The sequence below is a fragment of the Cynocephalus volans genome, chromosome 7, assembly GCF_027409185.1.
Source record: "Cynocephalus volans isolate mCynVol1 chromosome 7, mCynVol1.pri, whole genome shotgun sequence".
NCBI classification, from domain to species: Eukaryota; Metazoa; Chordata; class Mammalia; order Dermoptera; family Cynocephalidae; genus Cynocephalus; species Cynocephalus volans.
In genome coordinates, this window is record NC_084466.1 from 117115617 (window position 1) to 117139436 (window position 23820).

The window sequence follows — 23820 nt, forward strand, 5'->3', positions numbered from 1 at the left end:
TGCCCTGGCATTAGCTTAGGTTTATTAGTTCAGGTTTAACCAGGAAACTCTGTCTCCTTCAATCATTGTTCCATTAAAATGCTTTAAAATTACTTCCTAATTTCAATAATTAAGGTATATAGGTATGTAATTTTAAATCTTTCTTTCATGGTTCAAGATTTAATGAGGAATCTCAGCTGATTTTTTCAAACAAGGCTCAAGGCCATGCTATGGATATCTATCACTGGGTCTCTGATTGTTGGGGCCATCCAGAAGGAATTGCGCTAAAATGCTACTGATGAAAAAATATGCCCTATAAGATAAATTCCTGAAGTTAGCTTCACCACTCTAAAAAAATAGAAAGATGGTACATTCTCCTAAAAACTGTTTATGTTTTGAGTACTTGGCATTTCTCTCTTCCTCCTCCCCACTCTTGATGGTCACATTTTTTCTTGATGGTCAAATTTTCACTGTAATTTGACCATCAAGAAGAAATAACAAGTAAGAATGTCAGTGCTAACAAGGACTTTCTCCCCCTTGCTTGGTTTTTTGAAATCTGAATCCACATCCCAGAGGCAGCCTAAGCAAATCCTTTGGTATCCCTCTGCCTAGTATTGACATCATTCAGACTAGGCTTGCTGCTCAAATTCAGAGTTATACAACAGCCAGCGAGTCCCTAAATCTCAAAATGACAACCTGTGAGAAGAAGCCATGGCCACATCGCTTTGGTTGTAGCAACTGGACTAGGAGCCACATCTCTTAAATCCCACTCCAGGGTTCTTGCCCCTACAGATCTCTCAACTGCTGCCCTGTGTCCTGATTGCTCAAGCACTCTCACTTGTCCTGTTTCCCTTTGCATATTCTAATTTCATCAATTGTTTCAATGTCCTTCATAGCAGTTTTCTTTTCCCAGCACAGGATCCAGCACAGGATCACAAACTGCATTTAGCTGTTGTGTCTCTCTTTTAAACTGAAACAGCTCTTCAGCTTCTGCCTTTCATGCCACTGATATTTTTGAAGAATACATGCCAGTTATTTTAGAGAATATCCTTTAATTTGGCTATTGATATCTACTTTAATTTGTTTCCTCACGGTTAGATTCAGGTGACTCATTCTGGGCTGGGGTAGTACAGAAGAGCATTGTATACAGAGGCACATGACACCCAGTGTCCCTTATTGGTCATGTTAACTTTGATCCCTTGTTTAGGATGTTATCCAGCACCCCTACTAAATTGTTACTATTTGTCCTTTTGTAATCAATTATTACATTTTTGTTTTTTTGTTTTTTTGTTTTTTTAAAGATGACCGGTAAGGGGATCTCAACCCTTGGCTTGGTGTTGTCAGCACCATGCTCAGCCAGTGAGCCAACTGGCCATCCCTATATAGGATCCGAACCCGTGGCCTTGGTGTTATCAGCACTGCACTCTCCCGAGTGAGCCACGGGCTGGCCTCAATTATTACATTTTTAGAGAGAACAATGACACACTTTGATTTCAGAGATAGACCTTTTCATTTATTTGGTTAGTAAATATTTGCTGAGCACCTGTTACTTGCCAAGTATTATAGTGGCACTGGAGATCCTGCAGAGGAAAAAGACAAAATCCCTGCCAAAGGGAAGTTTACATTCTAGTTGGGAAAGGTAGCTGATGAGCAAGGAAATAAATAAGGCATAGATTGCGTGCTCTGGTGGCAAGTACTTCCAAGAAAACAAAGCAGGGACAAATGGCACAGGGAGGGCTGAGGGAGGAGAAATTTGATCCGAAACTGCTGTAGTGGCCGTCAGTCCACTATGCAAAACAGTGCCGAAGAGATTTTAAAGGAGAAATTGTAGATTGTCACTTCCTGCTTAAAACCCAAAAAGTAAGTCTAGATTCCTCTGTGAATAGCCAGGATCTTCATGGAGTATCCACTTATCTCTTGCCATCCTCTCTCGCAGTTATGTTCTGGCAATAACATCTGTACTTCTCCCAAGTGTGCCCCCTCAGTCCCACCTTGAGTCATTTCTCTCTCTAGTGTATTCACAGCGCCATCCCTGGGAAGTCCTTCAACGCTGAGGAATAGAGACGGAGGGAATGACGAGTCTACAAACTACCATTCTAACAACAAACAAACAAATAAAAAAGGGCTCACAATTAACTGAAAATTAAAAGATAATGTAAACTATTTACATTATCTATTTTATACATTTTATACAAAACTTTGTATTATATACAAAAGTACTTTGTTAATTCTTTAGGTAGGGCATTTGGTTAAACGTTTGATTGTTTTTTCCTTTTTCTCTCAGTTCATTAAAGAAATTAATTTGCAGAGATAATTCTGTATGATTCACACACAGACTAAGAAAAATTAGCAGGCAATTCTTGAGCTAAAACAGCTTGTAAATAAACATCATGAATATGGACAAAATGTGAACACCCACAAGGCAAGTAGTGCAGAATTCCACCTACATAAATCTACTGAGTCACACTTTAATTCAATTCAACAAGTCATATCTAATTCCTTATAAGCTGCTCTGTCCTATGTTGGGTGCCACAGGAGTTTCCAAAAAGCATGATAGGAGCCCCACTTTCAAAGACCTTAAAAACTTAGTGAGATATTAAAATATATGGTATCATTAAAACCATAAGAAAAAGATCTTAGGATTACTTTGAAGAGGTGGTGGAGGGTGGCTGGCCAGTATAAGAATCGAACCCAGGACCTTGGTGTTATCATCAGCACCATGCTCTAACCAACTGAAAAACCAGCCAGCCAGGATTACCTTTTAGATAATTAGACATAATTGCATCAACCATTTTAAGCATGGGTATTTAACAAAATCTCACAGCTTGCTTCACTGTCCATTTCTGTTGCATGCGTGTATGTTTGTTGAGAGAAGGAAGAGTTCGGGTTTTTTCATTTGTTTCTTTGAGCGGAGGGCTGGCTATGTGGACACAGACTGTGTTTTAATGACATGCTCTATTTGCGACTTAGCAACAGCTGGAGTAGGCCTTGCCTCTGCTGTCACCAGGATCTGAGTGCCCAGGCTCCTCTTGTCTTCTTCTACAAGCTCCCTCCTCCCCCAGGTGCCTCACACCTGACCAGATATCAATCTGAAGCTATGATTGATCAAAACCGTTTACCTGGGCAATTATCTCTACTGCCTGTAAAAAGAAGACTCTCGAATTTCCAACTCCAGCCTTTCCCCACTCAAAGATGATTCACAAATGAGGAAAGAAGAAAACCAGAACAGCAAGAGAAGTCAGTAAAGAGAGCTGCCCGCCTGGGCTCATCCCCTAACTGAGCTCCAGAGAACAGTAAAGGGGAAGGAGAGGTGCAATCCTGCCGAGAGCTCAGTTCCTTCCAGCCCCCCACAGGACTGAAGAAAGCAAATCCACAGGCACACCGACCCCGCCCTTCCCTCTTTTCTATATGGAAAGTTTAGTCTTTTAGGCATGCCCACAAAGCAACAAATATCTGCCTCATTTCACAACACTTTCCTAATGAGTTCTTCTTAAATTCACCAAAAATATAATATTCCACTATCTAAAACAGTGCAGAAACAAAATCTTATCACAGAGAATATCAAGGGGGAAAGAAGAAGAAATACCTTCCCTTTCAGTCTCCAGATCCTTAATTTCAAATGTATTTATGTGGATGCCCTCAAGATCTCACAGGCTTTTTCTAAAGGAAGTAAAAATGTACAACTTCATACACATGTGTCAACTTTTCAATTTAAAAAATAGCCCCCAAAAGTGGACTGATTTGTCACGGATCAGAAAATGAACTTATCACCCAAATAAGATCCTCAGTACAGATGAATTCTTCCCACAATAATGCAAACAGAAAGAAAAACACAGAAAAGCCCAACCAGAAATGTAATGAAGTAAAATATCAATATGAAATTATAACCAATATGAAAAATGGCTGCTAGAGAAAATTCTTTAAATCTTCATAGAATCATGTGAGAGAACAACTGACCCCAGCCCCACCTGGCACCAGGAGTACCACCTTACTGAAAATGAGAATCCTGTGCTCTACAAAGAGGTGCGAACTCCATTTGTAATGTCTACAGAAACCTCAGCCCTGAGTGAAATTTTAGATGTTCATCTTCCTTTGTCACTGATAGGGAAATGATTAGTGACTGCCTGGGCCAGAGAAGGGAAATGAACTTGTAGACTTGTGTGAAACAACAAAATACTGTTTTTCCAGAACAGTTGATTAAGAACATGCTGTCCTAAGTGCAGTCGACTGAGACGTTCCTGCCTAGTTCCCAGCTCTCAGAGGGGAGAACAGCTCTGCGAGTGTGGCCCCCAACAAACAAAGGCTGGGGGTCGCCACCACATGCAGACAGTGCTTCCATAGTCACTGGCACTCTGACAGCCTGATGTGACTGAGGCCTGCCAACATATGTTGATTATGTTGCTGCATATTTTAACAGAGCAGGTTATCAAGATCATAGAGTTTTGCAAAGAGAAAGAAAAGAGGCCAAGCCAGCCGAGTAACACACTGACACTATGCCGTTTTGTAGCTACACATCCTCTCGTGTTCCTGGGAGCCCAGAAGCCTGTTCTGATAAGAGAGAAGATTCTGAATAAATTGACCTACATAAATGGTGACCAAATTTCCTGTCCAGAAATTGGGACACAATCTGACAAGTATAAACACACATCTGGAATTCATTACGCAGAGTATTTGAAACCAGGACAGGCTCACATAACCCAGGGTGTGTCTTCACCCTACCTACCAGGCAAGGTTCCCAGGCCCCTCCCCTGGCGATCTGAGTCAGTACATCTGGGTCGTACCTGAGAATCTATATTTTTAACAAGCACCCCAAGGAGATTCTTATGCTCAGGCAGGTTTAGGGAACAACGGATTGGACCAATCTTACTCTATAATACTTGGTTCTCTTGAAGATAGTTCTACATTTAAATCCCATTCAGTCATAGCATCAATTATGTTAGCTTAAATGGTAGCAATAATAAATATTTATCTTCTCTTTATCTCCCAATAATACAATTTTGATAAAATCTATTTTAAAAAAAGAGGTTAAGTAACTTGTGCAAGGTTACACAGCTAGTAAGTGACAGAAAGAGAATTCAATAGAGGTCTAACAGTTGCACTTGTAACCCTTATACATATATACCCTCCTTCACAAGCATAGATCCTGCTCATTTTTTTTAAAAGATTTTCATGATGACTTATAAAGAACATAAAAAGAAGTAATATTCAAACATTTTCCTACCTGCTCTCTTCCAGCACATCGAACACTAAAACGAGGGGAAGGGGAGTGAGAGAAGAAAGAGGAGGGACAATCTTTTCTACTCACCTTGCCTGGAAAACACACACACACAGAACACTTGATATGTCAAATGAACAGTACCCCTACACCATTCCCTCTCCAGCCTCAGACTGACACCCAAGTTTGAAAAGGACACAAAAAATAGAACCAAAGTCAAATTCATGATCCATTCAACAAGTATTTATTGAGGGTCTCCATATGCCAGGCACCGTTCTCAGTGCTATGGATACAGCAGGGAATAGATAAAGACCCCTGCCCCCCAGGAGCTCACATTTTCCTAAGAGAGCAGATGCTATATAAACAAATAAGAAAATAAAGCAAAGAGATTGATAGGTGCTTGGGAGTAAAAGAGATCAGGGAGGGAAGGGGATGATGTAACTCAAGTAGTCAGGGAAGGTCTCTCACCTGAGCAGAGGCCTGAGGGAAGTAGGAAGCAAGCCACAAGCTATCTAGGAGGAGGCCATCCCCCAAAGATGAAGCAGAGTGCCTGCCTCACCCCACCCCCACCACAATGGTCTACCTGCACAAATGGCACCAGCACTCAACTGAGCTGAAATCCATCCTCTCCCTCCCCATCCCACCATCCTTCTGCTGGACAGATGGCCTCCCCATCTCCCTTAGCCTGGAATACTCTCCTCTCATCCTTCAGACCTCAAGCTTAAAGTCATTTCCCAAGGGTGACTTTTCTGACCTCACCATTACATGCAGATCCTACATTACACACTTATTATATACACTGTACTTCTCCCAGCACTAGTCGCAACTATAATTAAATCATTGTTTCTATAACTTAATGACTGCCTTCCCCCAATAAACTAACCTCCATGAGGTCAAGGACCACATTGGTTGTACTCATTTTTACATCTCCGGTGCCTGAAAAATAGCAGAGTTCAATAAATATTGGGAAAGGAATTAAGTCTGCCTTCTTACACTTCTGTGTTCTCTCTCAAGAAAAACATATAGACTTCCAGTCAAGATGGTGGAATAGACAGTTCCCAGTGTCACTCTTTCCTACAAATCAACCAATTTACAACTATAAAAAAGCAACAACAGCCAAGCTGGGGCCACTAGAGCTCAGAGGAAGAGGAGGAGAGACCTATGGAGTGCATGAAGGTGGGAGAAGCCACAATGAGAGAAAGAAAAAACTGCTCAGACCATTTCGAGCCCCGGCCATGTCCAGGCTAGAGCTGGTGAGCACACAGAGCAGGACGTGGCAAAAGCCACAGCTGTGCCCCTCAGGTGAAGTTGCTTGGAAGCGGCAGGGGAGAAGAGGGGCTTGGGGGCCCACAGTACACCAAGGCCACTAATAAGGTTCCCATGGACCCACATAAGAGTGAAGAGCCACAACAACTGAAAAAAAGGAGCCACTCAGAGGCTAGTGGGTCATTGCAAGGGACCGGTCCATGGCCTGTCCCATGGGAAGTATTTGCAGCATGGGCCATGGGGGAGGCAGGCCTACCAGGGGAACACTGGGGCACAGCAAGAACAGCTGATCTGCCCCCTAATCAGCACAGGACCACTCAGAGGAGACTGGTCAAGAATACAAAACTGCGTGGGGTGCAGTTTGATATAAAGACTCAGGCCCAGACCATAGTTTCTACACAACCCAGGTACACCAGATCTCACCAGATCCAAAAGTACCTATAAAGTCAACCGTTAAAACCTGAGCTTCACAAAAAGCCTTCCCTAGGGAGTTAGCAGTAAAGCAACAATTTAGCTCAACCACAGGGCTCAAGTGCTGATCCCCACAAGAAGTTCCCCCATTTTAGAAGTAAGCAAAGGACAACCAATTAGTTCCAGTGCAGAGTTTAAGTGGTGGGAAGAGCAAATTATCCAACACAGAAGTGAAAGGAAAAACAAAGTACCCACAACCAGAGACAAAATTTGATAGTAACTAGTAAAGGTCTCATGTCACCAAAGAACACCTATAACACCTAGAAGGACCGGAAGTCCCCTGGGCTACCAAGTCAGAAAGCAGGGAGGGCTGAGGGCCTCAGCCATGCCCCCCAACTCCTGCAACCAGTCCCATGGGTGGGAGCTGAAGGCTTTTGCCACACCCCCTGACATCTGCCCCTAGCCCTGCAATGACCAAGCCACTGCTGGAAATCCCCCAGTCTCCCCTGTGGGAATGTGGGAGGTGCCACAGGCTTCAACCCCACCCCTCCTCCTTCCATCCCATTTTCTTCCCCTTTCCCCTCTTCCCCTCCCTCCCAACTGCTCTGCAACATCAGAGAATGTAAAAAATAATATTAATAAAAAAATTTTTTAATTTTAAAAAGAAAAATATATACAGTAGTTGTGTTTTTCCACTGCATTATCTATGCCACATGAATGTCCTTCCTAATAACAAAAGTTAGGAATTATGAAACAAAGTCCCAAACTGAGCCCTTTTGACCATGTATGTGTTCGGTTTCATTTCACATCACAAAATTGTATTCTAAAAGGGAAGCCAACGAAGCAGAGCTGCTCTCTCCGAAGATCACACAGGTCAGTCACAGACATCCTCTAGGAGCAAATTAAAGTGATGTGCTGTCCAAAATTATCAGATTTTTTTTTTAAAAAAAGAGAGCCACTCACTCTGTGACAGGAAGTAAAAGGACAGCACCGCAAGACTCTCACATACCATGCCATTTAAATGTTAATAGCAGCCACCATTAGCTGCACCTTTACCAGGTGCCAGATACTCTGCTAAGTGCTTTACACGCATTACCTCATTTCACTGAACTGGATCTTTGCAACCACACCACAAACTAAGTGACTTGATCTAAACCTGCCTGAGACTCAGGGAGGTTAAGACTAAGTCTCTGTGAGCCTAAGCAGGTGACTTAGCCCAGCTTGTGTGCCCAGAGAGGGGAAGTGACTGGCAGAAGATCACACAGCCCATTGGTAGCTAGGTCTGGCCAACAGACCTAGGTCATCCTTCTGACAGATCAAGCTACCCCTCACATAAGGTCCCTAAAACCCTCAGAATAAACACCCCAAGTCAAGCTTTCCTAAGGAACACTGCAGTGTTATAAAAATCCTTAAATACCATTTAGACTTGAGCAAAAGCCAAACAGAAGGATTTTATCACTCGCCTTTCTTGCAGCTGCCGCTGGTCTGAATCACACAAGGCCCTTGTCTCTGAGCTTCCATGCAGCTCTTCTGAGCATCAGAAGCCCAGGAACATTGAGGCCTTGGGCCCAGGCCAGCCAGAGCTGAGCTAAACAGGCTAAAAAGCAGGCAGCTTTTTAGCTGAACAGCACCCTGGTTTTCATGATCCCTGTATCAAACCCTATCATTTGCATCCAGCTGAATTTATTGTAGAATCCAACCACTTCTCTCCTGCCCCAAATTAGTCAGGTAAGAGCCAACACCCTAGCATAATACCACCTACCAGCCACCACGGGACCAGCCACACCAGACTAAGTTAGCAATTACATGCTAACATCACATCACTTGGTGATGTGAAGCTCTCATGGAGAAGTCCTAAATGGCCTCCTGCCATCCTCTGGGGCTTCAAACCCCAATACACTAACACGCTGGAGTAGCAACTCCCAGGAGAACTTCTAACCAGTGGTTCCCCTTATTACAGGAAGCCCGAGCACAGCCTGAGACAGGATGAAGTCCACTTACTACCCAACAACAGATCCCATCAGGGTGACTCAGAGAGTGTCTGCTAAGGGTGGACCCACCCCACTCCCACCAGCATCAGCCATTCAGCCAGAGCCCCCAGCCACAGCAGGTTTTAGGCAACACATGGGTCCCCCAAGGGTGCTGTATGACAGCAACAGTCTATTTAAAACTATAGTCACTCATTGTGTGACGTTATTTTTTTTAAGTAAAAATTAAATAAGAATGTACATATGCTGGGAAAAAATAGGAAAATGGTCAGAGCTCCTCAGATGTCCAGAATCTTGCCGAGCATTTGCTGTAAATATCCTCAGGCATTCCTTGTTACTACTTAATGTAATTGCATATGGGCACCCAGGTGTCCAGGGTTAAGGACTTAAGTATAAAAGACTAACAGCTCTGCTCCACGGTGCTTCTCAGAACTCTCAGAGAAGCCACTAGGACAGTTGCTCCTAGATCTGAATAAAAACCATTCATTTTTCTATACCCACGGCTCCCAGGACTTTTTCTTTTCTATTACCTAGCTCACAGACCTGCGTGTGGAGGGTTTGTAACCCAATCTGTGCAACAGACTCGAGGGGTCTCTAAGCCCTAGCTTTACAACATAAGAGTGCTGCAAACATTTAAAGAGCTAAATGACCTAAAAGTATTAAAACATTCACCATCCTGGTATGCAACCACACTTGAGGACTGAGATGTAGGGGACAGAAATTTATGGGGTCTCCACCACGGGATGTAGTGGAAAACAAGGGCCAGCCTGCCCTGGACTCAGTCCTAGAGCTGTGACCTGGGGCTAGTGGCTCAAGCTTCTACCATTCACTTTCCTCATCAATACTTTGGGATTGACATCTCTCTTGATATCACAGTGAAACGCCGTGAGGAACACAAAACCATTCCTGAAGCACAGTGTACGGCAAATACTAAGCCCCCAATTGATGCTCACTTCCATCTTCAATACATTTGCAGAACTTCCTTTTTCAGTATCAAGCATTACTTTCCCCTTTTTTTAATTCTCAAATTCTCTCAAAAATAACAATGTGCATATCAGTCCAGGGGCACGGAGAAGGGGACCAGACCACCCTCCCACAACCAGGCACAACATGCCAGCACCTGGGCCCTGCTCAGTGACCCAGGGCATGGAGAAGGGGACAGGACCACTCTCCCACAACCAGGCACACTGCGCCTGTACCTCGGGGCCCAACCAGTGACCCGGAACGTGGAGAAGGGGACTGGACCCCTCTCCCACAACCAGGCACATGGCGCCAGGGCCTTGGGCTCTGCCCAGGGACCAGAGGCATGGAGAAGGAGACCAAACACACCCCACAACCAGGCATACTTCCAGTGCCAAGGAGCATGCCAAAAACAGTGCCTCCACGTGGGTGGCCCACCACAGCCACCACAATAACCATGGCTGCTGCAAAAGCGGCTAGACGCCACAGCCACCATGCAGGTGGTCCGCCAACCACTGGAGTAGTGCATTCACACAAGAAGGGTCACCAGCAGAGACAAAGAAAGGAAGAGGATGTTTCTTTCCACAAAACCCATTTCAGAGTGACAGAAGAAGCATCTGCTCTATGATAATATTGGGGGACCTGATCAAATCTCTCAGCATTGGACAGATCATCTAGGCAACAAGTTAACAGAGTAACGATTATTCTTTCAGAAGGAGAGAAGAAATCTAGGGCAATTAGAGGGGGGAGGGGGAGGGAATGGGGGAAGGGGAGAGGTTGGACAAGGGGCATAAAGAATAATTACAATTTGTAACAATATATATGCTAGTAATACTGATTTAATCAACATATCTCAATGTTCAACCCCAAAAATATGTATAATCGATTTTGATTCAATAAGTATTAAAAAAATAAAATAAAATAAAATAACAATGTGCATATCCTCTTATTCCAGCCCTAAGGACATGTGTGGAAAAGTATGTCAAGATATATATCCAATGAGGGTCACTCCAGCATTGTTTGTGACCTTTATTGAGAAAAGAAACACCCACTAACGACTACACTATTACAGCACTTCAGATGAAAGAGGTAATTCAGTGGGTGCTAATAAAAGGAAAGAGTATTAGAGAACAAAACTTCACAGTATATAATCAAATGTATATTAAAAATTTTTCAAAAACTACATATAAGCTAGGCTAGTTGTCCAAACAGTTTATCAGTAGGGAGAAAAAATTGAGGAATAAGGGTACAAGACTGCGGTAGGCAGAATAACCGCCCCCACGTCCACACCCTAAATCCCAGAACCTACAAATATGAGGATACCTCAAAAAGTTTGTGGAAAAATAGAATTAAAAAATACAATCTTTCCATGAGCTTTTTTTTCCCCATGAACTTTTAAAAGTACATGTGTATTTTGCTTTATGTGGCAAAAGGGGCTTTGAGGATCTTGAGACGGGAGAATTAAGGATCTTGAGATGGAGAGAGTATCCTGGTGGGCCCAATCTAATCACATGGATCCTTAAAATCAGAGAATCTTCCCTGGATTTGACTACAGAAGATAGGGAAAGATGGAGGAAGGGGCCATGAGCCAAAGAATACTGGCAGCCTCTCAAAACTAGAAAAAGCAAGGAAACAGATTCTCCCTAAAGCCTGTGATACGTTGATTTTGGCCCACTGAGACCCATGTCAGGCTTCTGACCTACCAAAGCATAAGACAATAAATTTGTGTTGTTTTACAAGACTTTGTGGTAGGTAATTAGTTAAACCAGCAATAGAAAATAATACAGAGGACAAGGAGAAGTGAATTACTTATAATTTTAAATGTTTCCAGATAGTCTGAATCTTTACCGTATAGTGTATATTGCTCTCATTTTATCACTTATTTAGTTGGGGGAGGGAGGAAAGAAGCTTTTCGCCCTTCTTCTATGTCACGATTCCCCAATGACAAGAGCTTTCACATTATCACTCAGCTCTCTCTGCCTGAAAAACCCAGGCTCTCTCTTCCACACCAGACAAAATCCTACTTACAAGTCTAGGCCCAACTCAGTGTCAACTTACAGATAATGCTTCTTCCTTAGAGCTCTCCCCGTCACTGAATTTCAGCTGGCTGTGCATGATTATTAGGTCCACCCTGTTGGACGGAGAACTACTTAAAAACAGGGCTTTGAGGCTATTTGCCTGTGTAAACCCCACACCTCATAATAGGCATGGCAGGTGGTTAATGATAAACAAATGTTTGCTCAACTGAGTTGACTACTGGATAGCATTACATTCAAACCAATTTAGTAAATACCAGTTTTAAATTAACAAGGAGTCTCCTGTTGGGGAAAGACTGTTATAATCTTACATGTATTATGCAGGTATCTGTTCCATAAAAGGAGAAGTTATATCCTTCAACCGCACAAATCACAGCCAAGTGTTTGGAGTTTAAATCTCTCAAAATAAAAAAATCTTGATTTTGATTTACAAAGAATGTTGATTATCAAGAGACACAGCTTAAGAGCTCCAGGGCTTCAGATTTCCAGTCTGAATCCTCCAGTTCCTGCTATAAACATTTGTGAGTTATATTTAAACTAGACTATTGGCTATAGTGATGAAATTAGCCCTTCCTCCTCCCATCAAATCAAGCATGTTGGTTTTTCCAATAGGACATTTTATAATCTATTCTAGGAAACACACACACACACAACACAATTGTTATGACTGAGGTAAAAACGATCTGACAATTCAGCTTGGTTCTAATAATGACTCTTTTAATGGCAAAGGAACTGGGAGAGGAGATAGAGTGAGATTTAATTAAATGTTCACATACTAAAGGCTGCACATGCTAAAGTGAAAGCCAGCAGCTTTTGTTTTAACTTCCCAGCAGTTTTCTGTTTAACAAAGATCATTACAGCATCTACTTCTACAATAATAGTTATTTGCATTGCCCAGTTAGGGAACACAGTGCTGAAGGGGCTGCACGCTTGTGTTCGAATGAGGCATCATCCTGTATAACTGATGACTTAACAAATCCTTATCTAATCACACACACGTGGCAGACATACTGAACTCTTCATGGTTATTAAGCCAAAGAACATCATTCATTATTGATTTTTGTTGCTGTTGTTTTAATTTTAAAGTCCAATTTAGTGAAGTATAATTTATATGCAATGATCCACCCTTATTACGTACAGTTCCATGAATTTTGACAAACACATTAGTCATGTAATCACCACCACAGTCAAGGTATAGAACATTTCATTTATCCCCAAAAGTTCCCTAATTCCCTAGTCAGTCTTCTCCCCGCATCATAGCTCCTGGCAATCACAATCTGTTTTCTGACCCTATACTTTTGCCTTTTCCAGAAAGTTATTTAAATGGAATCATACAGTATGTACACTTTTGAGTTTGGCTCCTTTCACATAACACAATGCATGTGAGATCCATCCAAACAGTTGTGTTGTTCTTTGTTATGATGAGTAGTATTTCACCGATAGACATACCAATTTGTTTATTCATTCACTAGTTCAAGGACCCTTGAGTTTTTTCCAGTTTGGGAAGTTATGAATAAAGCTGTTAGAAATATTAGCCTACAGGTTTTTGTGTGAAGAGAGGCTTTTGTTTCTCTTGGATAAATAACTAGGAGTAGAATTGCTGGCTTATACGGCAAATATATGTTTATCCTTATAAGAAACTATCTACTTCCAAAGTGGCTATACCATTCCACATTCCCACCAGCAATTTAAGAGAGTTCTAGCTGCTCTGCATCTTTGTCAGGACTTGCTATTATCCATTTTCGTTTTGTCTGTTTTTTAGTCATTTAAATATGTGTATAATAGTATCTCATTGTGATTTTTTTAAACTTCTGAAATAATTCTAGACTCACACAGAAGTTGCAAAAACTAGTGAGTTCCCATGTATCCTTCACCCAGCTTCCCCTCATATCTTACATAATCACAACAGAATTATCAAAAGCAGGAACTTGACATTGGGGACAATACTACTAACTAAACTACAGACCTCGTTCAGATTTCACTAGTTTTTACATGTTCTTTTTTTTTTTTTTTTTGCACATGGTTCTATAAAATCCTATTGTATGTATAGATTTATATAACAACTACCACAATCAGAATATAAATCTGTTCCATCAAAGCACATTGTATGTTGTAAAGACCTTTTTGGTATTATAAACACCATCTACTGGAAGGAATTTGGTGAATGAGGATGATTTTCTTTTGCCCTTTCTCCCTGACCAAATTAAAAGCCAATTATTTATTCTCAGGCTGCTATATGCAAACCGCAGTTGACAGAGAAGTTCACTTTTCAGGATGGGTTATCTGTCCTGTTCATTCTTTCTTTATTATATGGCAAGCCCAGTATAACCAGTGTGGATAAAACGGCGAACAAGAGAACAGTAGTTCCTGCCTTTAAAAAAACTTAGAATGGGAGGCGTGAAAACAAACACACACACACACTTACAAACTGCGATAAGTACTAGGTGCAATGAAAGGTTAAAACACAACCTGGTTAAGACAGGGAGGGAGGTCCTTGTAATGGAGCCCCATCCTCAGACTCAGTATTTAAGGCCGTCCGTAGGAACAAAGCATCCAAGCAACTGAGCCATTGAGTATAGGTATGAACCAACAAGCAGAACACAAGGAAGCTCTCCAGGACTTAAGAACTTCACCAAAAACTACTTATCTTCTCTTTAGGTCAAAGCCTGGCCCAAAAGGTAAATAGAATGGCAATTAGACACATGATGTTGCCTTAGGGGTACCCACATGCCTATAGATACCCAAAAAAGTTATTTCCAACCACCTGTTACAGTGAGCCAAACTCCATTAGAGATCCATAGTTACAAAGGCCTCTCTCTGCCCTAGATCAGTCACTGTGAAATCCCATCAGAGAGGGGGAATACAGTAACCCAGCACTGGCTTTTGGCTAATGTCTGGCATGACCCTCTCTTGTCTGAGGACCTACTTTATAACATCTTTCAAAGCAGAATTGCACCATCACGCCTTCTAGCCTGTACATATTTTCGTTATTAATCTCTAATCCTATTTGTTCCTGTGTGTCTCTCCTTGTTCCAAACCAATAACCCAATTCATCTCTTTGTCTCCTGGCATCTGCACCCCCAGCTCCTATGCACACAGTTGGTGGTCAATAAATGTGTGAACATACAAAATGTGACTACCAGATTACAAAGTCTGTAGGAGGGCTGTGAGAGAGTAGACCATGAGAGAGATGAGTCTTAATAGGAAAGACACCAAGATGTCTTGGAGTGACATCAAGGAGATGGTGCAAGGGAGCAGGAAACAAGACTTGCCCATAAATGACAAAGCTCAGGGCCAGACCAGCTTGTCACTTGCTGGGGAAAAGCAGATATACTCTTAACTGGAGAGGAGAGGAGGGAAAGGGTGAACTCCGTCTCCATGACTTCGTTTCTAAAACTTTTGCCAAAGGGCTGGCTGGCCGGTTAGCTCACCTCATTAGAGCTTCATGTTACAATCCCAAGGCCAAGGGTTTGGATCCCTGTACAGCAGCCAAAAAAAAAAAAGGGAAAAAGTTAATATAACATTTGCCAAGAGTTGAGCTGGGGGAGAACAGGAGCTCAAGGAAAAGCAACGATTTGCAACAGCTGCTATGGGAGTCAGCCAGGAAATCAGTAAGAAATAAGCAGGGGGAAAAAACTTGTAGAAAACAGCTAGTTAGTTATACATGCCTCTTTTGAGAGAGACCCTAATCTTCCCTGAACTGTCACAAACCACATCCAAAACCCTCTGGGGGCCTCTGTAACAGCCTGTGAGGCTGGCTCCCAGCTATGAGCTCCTGGCCCTGCACTAGTTGAGCCTCCACACACAGAAACTATTTACATTTAGTCATCAGTAAATGCAAGAATTCCCAAATCAAAACACTAATTGTTTTGCAGTCTAAATATTAAAATATCAGAAAATCACTCCAGCCCATGTTTCCAAAACCATTAGCTGTTGCAATCAATCACCACATGGCTTTTCAGTAGGTCTTTCTCTCAACTGGCACCTTAACCTCTGACACCCTGCAGTAGTCCAGAATGGTAGGTGGACATCTAGGAAGGAGAGGGGAGGACACCACAGCCAGTCACACCAGCTAGGTGCTCTCCTCTGCTGGAACATCTAGCAAATTTTAAGGACAGCAGCCCGAGAGCTCCCAGGCAATGATCTGAAATATACCCTAAAATGAAATGGGGACACCTTTCCACCAGTTTCACTTATAATTTCTGTATTGTGCCCAAATATCGATAATAAATACTACCATTACGGTGCTACTTACTAAAACACTGAGCTTCTCAGATGCAAAGTGTTAAGTACCAGAAGGTCACAAAAGTTCAAGTTACATCAAATTGCTTCCACTCTCTGTCATAACTAGGGTTTCAGCCAAGAAGGACCCCGCTTCCTGGTAACATGGTACACCACGAGGTAAAACAGAAACTGGCAACTGCAGGATGGTTTTCAGTGCCCTCTGGGAAAAACAGCAAAATGAGTAAAACTGTCCCTCTCAGCTCCAGTTTGGAAAGGTTACCAGACAGTGGTGCAGCCCTCTGGCCACCTGAAGGACCCCAGCTATGGCTACCAAGCAAGTACCCCTTCTCCCAACAAGTGCTTCAGTCTCCAAAATTACCTTCGACTTCCCTCTCCACCCCCCATCTCAAGCCAAAACTGCCCTTCCCAGACACTTCAGTTATGAAATGGACAATCTATGCTGTCAATGGTACAAAGGTTTCTTCCAACCCAGAGGTTGAAATAACAGCTCAAGGTCATATATTGGAGGTTAAATACCTCCCAAGCCCTCATTCACTCAAAAGGTATTATAATAATTGATTTAAAAATGGGGATAGCACTAAAAATGCATTAAGCACAGATTCATCAATTAATGAAATCAGCATTAAGCCTTATTAAGCTCAAAGTTAAGCCATTGAAGCCCAAACTGTTTTATTTATATACAATTTTTAAAAATGCAAGATACTTTATTTAGCACAAATATTCCTAACTGCTGTTTCACATCAGAAACTGGAACTAGGTTATTCTTCAACAACAGAACGCTGCCAGGGAACAGAATCAACTGTTTACAAACTGACCCTAGAGGAAACGTCACACCCCATGTACTTTCAAACCCATGAAGAATGAGTGTGAATCAAAGCTGAGTCCTAAATCTCTTCTCAATTCCAACTTTCCTCCTACCCAAGGAAAGGAAGGATATTAAGTTCAAAAGACCCAAACAAGACATCAAAAAGCTGCCTGTGAGCACCAAACAAAAGATATTTTATGTAATCTATCTACAATTGCTAAAAATGCAATTCACTGCCATTATGCCTCTTCCTACCGGCCATTGTGTTTTGTCATACATATTTCTAAAGGATTCAGTCTAAATGGAATACCCAATTTTCATAGCAAGGACAAGAGAAGGGAAACTAGCATGATTTTGATGATTTTGATGATACCTACCATTTGTATCAAACCTTGATATAACATGTCTTTGAGACTGCTAAATGTGCCTTCACATCAGTTCTCAGTTTCTTCCTTAGTAACAGAACCCCCAGTTTTTAAACTGATACCTGGAATAAGAAGCACAGTTCCCAGACTCTTCCGCAGCCAGGTGTGGCCATGGGGCTAGCTTTACTCCAGCAGTTCTCAAAATGTGTTCTGGGAGTCCCCAATACCCTTTTAGGTAGTCCATGAGGCCAAACTATTTTCATAATAATACTAAGACATTATTTGCCTTTTCAATGCTCATTTTCTCATGAGTGTACGGTGGAGTTTTTCGGAGACTACATCACACATGATACCAAAACAGACTGATGGCAGAATTAGATAGGAGAATCTAGCTGACTTCTATTTAGCCAGACATTAAAGAGATTAACAAAAATGTAAAGCAGCAGTAGTCTTCTCACTAACAGTTGGGAAATAATTATTTTTCATTTAAACAAGGAATTTATGCTAACCTGCAAAGGGTTTATTATTATTCTTAAATGAATTAATATTTTTAAATGTCTCAATTTCTAATACAGAAAATATTTGTATTAGTTTCCTATAGCTACTATAATAAATTACTACAAATTTGGTGGCTTAAAAATAACACAAATTTATTATGTTATAGTACTGGAGGGCAGAAGTCCAAAAATGGGTCTCACAGGGCTAAAATCAAGGTACATGCTGGGCTGGTTTCCTCTTTGAGACTCTAGGGGAAACTATGGCCCTTGCAGAACTCCCTGGCATCTGGTCCACCTCCCAGCAACAGCATCACCTTAACCTCTGTTTCAATTCTCCTATCTCCTTCTCAGACTCTGACCCTCCTGCCTCCTTCTTAAAAGGACTCTTATGATTATACTGGGCCTACTTGAATAACTCAGGATAATCTCCCCATCTCAAGATCCTTTATCTTAATCACATCTATAGTTTCTTCTGCCACATGAGGTTACGTATTCATAGGTTCTGGGGATTAGGACATGAACATCTTTGGGGCCATTATTCTGCTCTCTGCTATATATGCTATATATAATCCATATAAGCAAAGCTCAAAACGGGGTCCTAAAACCAAATGTTTGAGAACCACTGCTCTAGTATATGAACAGATTAAGGGTTATTATGTGGGAAAAGTAAAGCTCAGAAAAGCTAAGTAATTAACCAAAGTCATATAGGCTGTGAGTAGAACTTCAACTTGAACCCAGTAGTTTGGCTACCAATGAACCTAGTATGGCTCCCTCTGTGCCAGGCTGCCAACCCCTTAACACCATGACTTTAGCAAGGGCAAGTAAAAATTATCCTGTGGGCATTTTTCAGGCATCAAATACAGAATACGATGACAACTAGCATTCAGATGTGAACTTGGTGAGCAAGAAGAGAAGAAGTTGGAGAGGAAGGTGTTTAATACTAACTTTTCAAAACCATATTTAGAAATATACTAATTTATTATTACTTGTAAAAAAGGAACAAAATGTTGTGAATGGCCAAGTGTTCCAGTGCCAAAGCAGGGAGAGATGAGTAACCATTCTCACTCCTCAGGAACATGATTATGACTAAAGCGCGGGAGGCACAGGAAGCAGGCTCAGCAAGGCACTGTTCTGGGTCACATGATGGGGCCTGGAGACAAAAGCAGACCCATGGCACTCGTCTTGACAATGACTATCCAGCCCCAGTTCTTACACCCTAACTTACATGAACATGAAAGACTGAATTCTTGGGCTGTCTCTGCGTCATTTTGATATGACCTAAGTCACAACTTCACAGTTGGAAAGAAACTACACTCAGGTGAACTCTGTTAAAATCATGCTAATGATCCAAATCGCAACCTTCAAAGGGACACATTTACAGTAAAAGAGAACTGGGAAGCTCAAAGGGCCAGTTATTGCTCTGCTAAATGAACTGCCCGGCCCAGGCCAACAGAACCCCGAGCAGTGGCAATTAAATTCCTCACACCCCACGCCAACCCACCACTGCCCAAGCAGTGAATGATGGCTCCCCTGGCCCTGAAGGCTGGGCAGGGCTCTCAGGATGTGCTGGCCAACTTTCCCAGTTCTACTTCATTGCTTTCCCCAGCTTTACCTTCTGGAGTGTTTAGCTAACCCAACTATTTGGAAAACAAAAACCAGCAATAGTGCCTGAGCTGACAGCCAAAAAAACCCAAGAATATGAAGACACACATGTAAGTTACTACTCAAAATTTGCTATCCAAGGGAGAAAAAGCCACGGAATTTTCTGATATTTATATTTTCTACATGGAAATATCGGGCCAATACCAGGCAAGTCTTCAGAGAATCTCTAGTCACAGAGCTCAGCATTTGCTAGGAATGTTTCCAGTGCCCGCCTTTTATATGACTACACTAGTATTACAATAATCCTACCTGTAACCTACAAAGCATAAAGACTTTGCAGATTAGAGACATGCTGAACATATCACTTTCATCACAAAATCCACCTACATACACCTGTCAGATCTGTGTAGCCTCTAAAAAGGCATAGTTGCCTACAGATGATAATACTACAGCAGAATGAATAAAAAACTATTAAATCAGCAACTTCACTTGACATCCATTTTGAAATAATTTTTTTCATGTGCCAAAGCCCAAGGCAACTTAACATTTTATAGACCAAAAATGTCATGCTGCTTTTCTATGCATATTAAAGGGATGCAGAATGTATGAACATGGAGCTAACAGAGATAACACTTCTAATTCACAACAGCAAATATCTATTTTCTGCACTCAATGTGAGGAAGAAAGGCATCCACAGGCAGAGATCCACAACTGAATCTTTTATATCTAGGATTCTGGATAGAAAGAAAAATGACAGGGCTGGCCAGTTAGCTCACTTTGGAGAGTGTACGGTGCTGATAACACCAAAGCCAAGGGTTCAGATATCTGCACCAGCCAGCCGCCAAAAAAACAAACAAAACCAGAAAGAAAAATGACACTTTGACAGAAAATAGATTGGGAGGCAAAATAAATTGATGCTGAATAAGTACTCTATTCTAATGTTTTATTCTGAGAGTAGTAATTCCAATTTCCAAAGGAGTAAATATTCAATGGATTAAGTAGAAAAAGAAATTGGGCAAAAGTGTAATATAGCATGTGATATGAGCACAGATGTGGTTTAACTAGCTTTCAAAGAGATCACTATTCCAATATTTTTTTTATCCTTAGGTGAAAGTTCAAAGGGTTTAAGAAAGTTGATAAAGGTTATGTACAGAAAACTGATTATAAAAAATCACTGGGTACTAATTCAAGAATTATAGTAGATTAGATATTTGCAAGGCCCTTCTGCTATACTATAATTAGATGCTACATAAATTATTTTTTAAAATACTTTTTAATACATTGATCAGCTCCAGGTGGAGAAATCCCATGAGGATATGGCAGGAAGAGTACACTGAAATATGAGCAAAGAGCACTGAGGAGTGAGCAAGAAGAAAGCTGAAGTTGCCCTGATGGCAATTATGAATACCAGCAATGGGATGGGGCCTCTACACCTCCAGCTTTCACCAAGGTAGGGAAAGCCCAACCTGAAAACAGGATCCCCAAGGAAATAAAAGTGGTCCTGGGTCTGTGGTGTCCACCTGGCTCCTAACACAAAGAAACACAAATCTCAAGAAGTAATACCTCAAGATTTCAAGACATATTATCAAGCAATATTAGCCAAAACTCATCATGCACGTGAGGAAAGAAACACAAACACAGATTTAAACCACAAAGAATTTCAGATACTGGCATTATCAAATACAGGATCTGAAATAACTCTGTCTGGTGTTGTTTAAAGATATGAAAGATGGAGTAAAAAAACTGAGCAAGCAAAAAGAGACCATCAAAAAATATTCAGGCAGATTTTTTTTTTTTAAAGCGCTGGCCAATACAGAGATCTGAACACTTGACCTTGATGTTACAAGGCTATGTTCTAACCAACTGAGCTAACCAGCCAGCTTCAGGCAGATTTGAAGCAAAAAAAAAAAAAAAAAAAATCTTGTAGAAATGAAAAAATATAAACATCAAAATTAAAAACTCAATGGATGGGTTATAAAGACGATTCAACATAGCAGAAGAGAAAATTATTAAACTGGAAGCTAAATCTTAAGAAATTACCCAGAATAAAGCAGAGGAAAAAAAAAAGAAAGAAAATATGAAACAGAAATTAAAAAACATAAAGTTAATAAAAAGAGAAGTTCTAACATCATAATCAAAACCAGAAGGAGACAATAGAGACAATAAAGAAGCCATAATATTTAAAGCTTTAATAGCTGAGAAATATTCAGAGCTGATGAATGGTATGAATCCACAAATACATGAAATACAACAAAAATAAACAGGATAAAAAACAAAAAACTGTACATAGACACACTGTAGTAGAACTGCAGAACACCAAGGACAAGCAAACTTAGAATAAGTGAAATCATCTACTAAAAAATGGCAAATGAAAAACTAAAATATGTCCCAATAGCAAAAATAATAGCCATAGGACAACGGAACATTGTGTTCACAATGTTGGGAGAAAATAAATGTCACCTAAGAATACATTTCAGAACCTAGAATTGAGAGAACTTGCCATCAAGAGATTCTCAGGGAGAAAAATTTTGAAAAAAGCACCAGAGGAAATTTTGAATCTCACCAGAAGAAAGGTACAGGATGGAAGAAAGAAGAGCAAGAAATGATAAACATACAAAATTAAACAAATGCTATCTCTAGACAATAATAATTGTCTAATTTGTATGGTGAAACAAACAAATAACCAAACTGAAATGCTGAAAAGAGCATATAACTACAGAAGGAGAAAATCTTCATTAGGGAAGTGTCCTATGAGTTTTGTATCATTCCAGAAGGGGATTAGAATACCTTAAATACTTGATTGTCTTTAAAGCTGTTAAGTGTGCACAGTGTACTTTCAGGGTAATCATTAGAAGAACAGAAATAGAATGTATAATTTCCAAACCAGCAGAGAAAAAAAATTTCAGCAAGAACACAAACCAACAAAACCTTCAATGCAAAAGAAAGAATGAAGATTACCAATGAAAACAGACCATGTGCACTTAGTTAAAAGAAATTGTTAGACTATATTTCAAAAGACAAAAACAAAAAATGAGAAACAAACTACATTAGTCATATAAGAAAAGAATGAAAAATTTATCTACATTAAAATCACAATCTCTGTTCCCCAAAGTGTATTAAAGAGAAAGATGCTCAATATCTCTGTTAATCAGAAAAGTGCAAATTAAGATGATGATGACAATGGTATACTAGTTTACACCCACTAGCTTGGCAACAAAATATCAAATATTGGAAGGAAGTAGAACAACAGATAAACTGTGATAGAGTCTTACAACAAAATTTTATTTTACAATAAAAATTAATTTACTACCATTACATGCAACAAGTAAATCTTACAACATAACCGAGTAAAAAAAAATGCAAGTTGCAAAATACTGCATCAATATACCATTCTTACCAAGCATAAAAACAAGCAGGACTAAGCAATATATTGTTTGGGCATATACACAGACATATTAATCATGTGCGAGAATGAAAATCAGCAATGACATTGAAAACACTTAGTTAGTTCAGCAACTTTTATGTTCTAGGTTAAGATCTTTATCTCATCTCAGATTGACTCTGAGCATGACTGGCCTAGACTGTTCAACTTCAGGGGGCAGACCTAGTAACCATAATCTTTCAGGATAAAAGCCTCAATCAAAAGCAATTCCAGATTAAAGGAAAAGGTCTGACCCCAAATGACACTCCCAAGCCTTCCAGGAACCTTTCCTATCTGGTTTATGTGACTTCTGATCCAGCAGGGCCCTTTCTGTCACTTTCATTGACTCCGACTGCTACTGTTTCACGTGCCCTTTATTCTACACATTTCTACCATCTGGTCATGTTGTTTGCCTCCTGCAATGGGGAAGCTGGCCTCTTCAATTCTTTTTCCTACCTTCCTCAAACCGTACTGGCCGTTCCATGGCTGACTTTGTCCTGGGGCACCACAAAAGCCTGGAAGTTCCCTCTATCCCATCAAAGCTTCACTCAATCTCAGAACAAAGCAGGAGTAATTACAGGGAACTTCAGATCCATGGGTTATTTGAGAACAGATGAAACACTGATTTTGATTTACCTGTGCTGTCTTTTATATACTCTCTGCTGTGCTCCAACTTCACTGTTCTTGAAATCAGAAAGTCCACAACTCCTTCAGTCACTGAAGTTTTGCCTGTAATAATAAGGGCAAGAAATAAGAAAAGAGGCAACCAGAAGAAACCAAAAGGTCTACTAGGGAAAGAAACTCTCACATAACCAATCAAGTAAAAACTTGACCTTTAGGAGGAAAACGGGACACATGAATTAAGAAAAATCTCTACCTTAGTCTAAGCCATTTTTCTTTCCTTTTTTTTCCCCCCTGTGGCTGGCAGGTGGCCAGCGCGGGAATCTGAACCCTTTGACCTTGATGTTGTAACACTGTGCTCCAACCAAGTGAGCCAAGTGGCTAGCCTAAGCCATTTTTCATCTTTAAC

The 23820-nt window shown here is 40.9% G+C and overlaps 1 protein-coding gene across 6 annotated transcripts in view; it reads right to left on the reverse strand.

Annotated features, from left to right (window-relative positions):
• Positions 1 to 23820, reverse strand: part of SGMS1 (sphingomyelin synthase 1) — a 282944-nt gene that overhangs the window by 161209 nt on the left and 97915 nt on the right. For all 6 annotated transcript variants that reach the window (XM_063102278.1, XM_063102273.1, XM_063102276.1 and 3 more), the window contains exon 3: positions 23427 to 23519. The gene's annotated coding sequence lies outside the window, so the exon portion shown is untranslated. The remainder of the gene's footprint in view (positions 1 to 23426; positions 23520 to 23820) is intronic.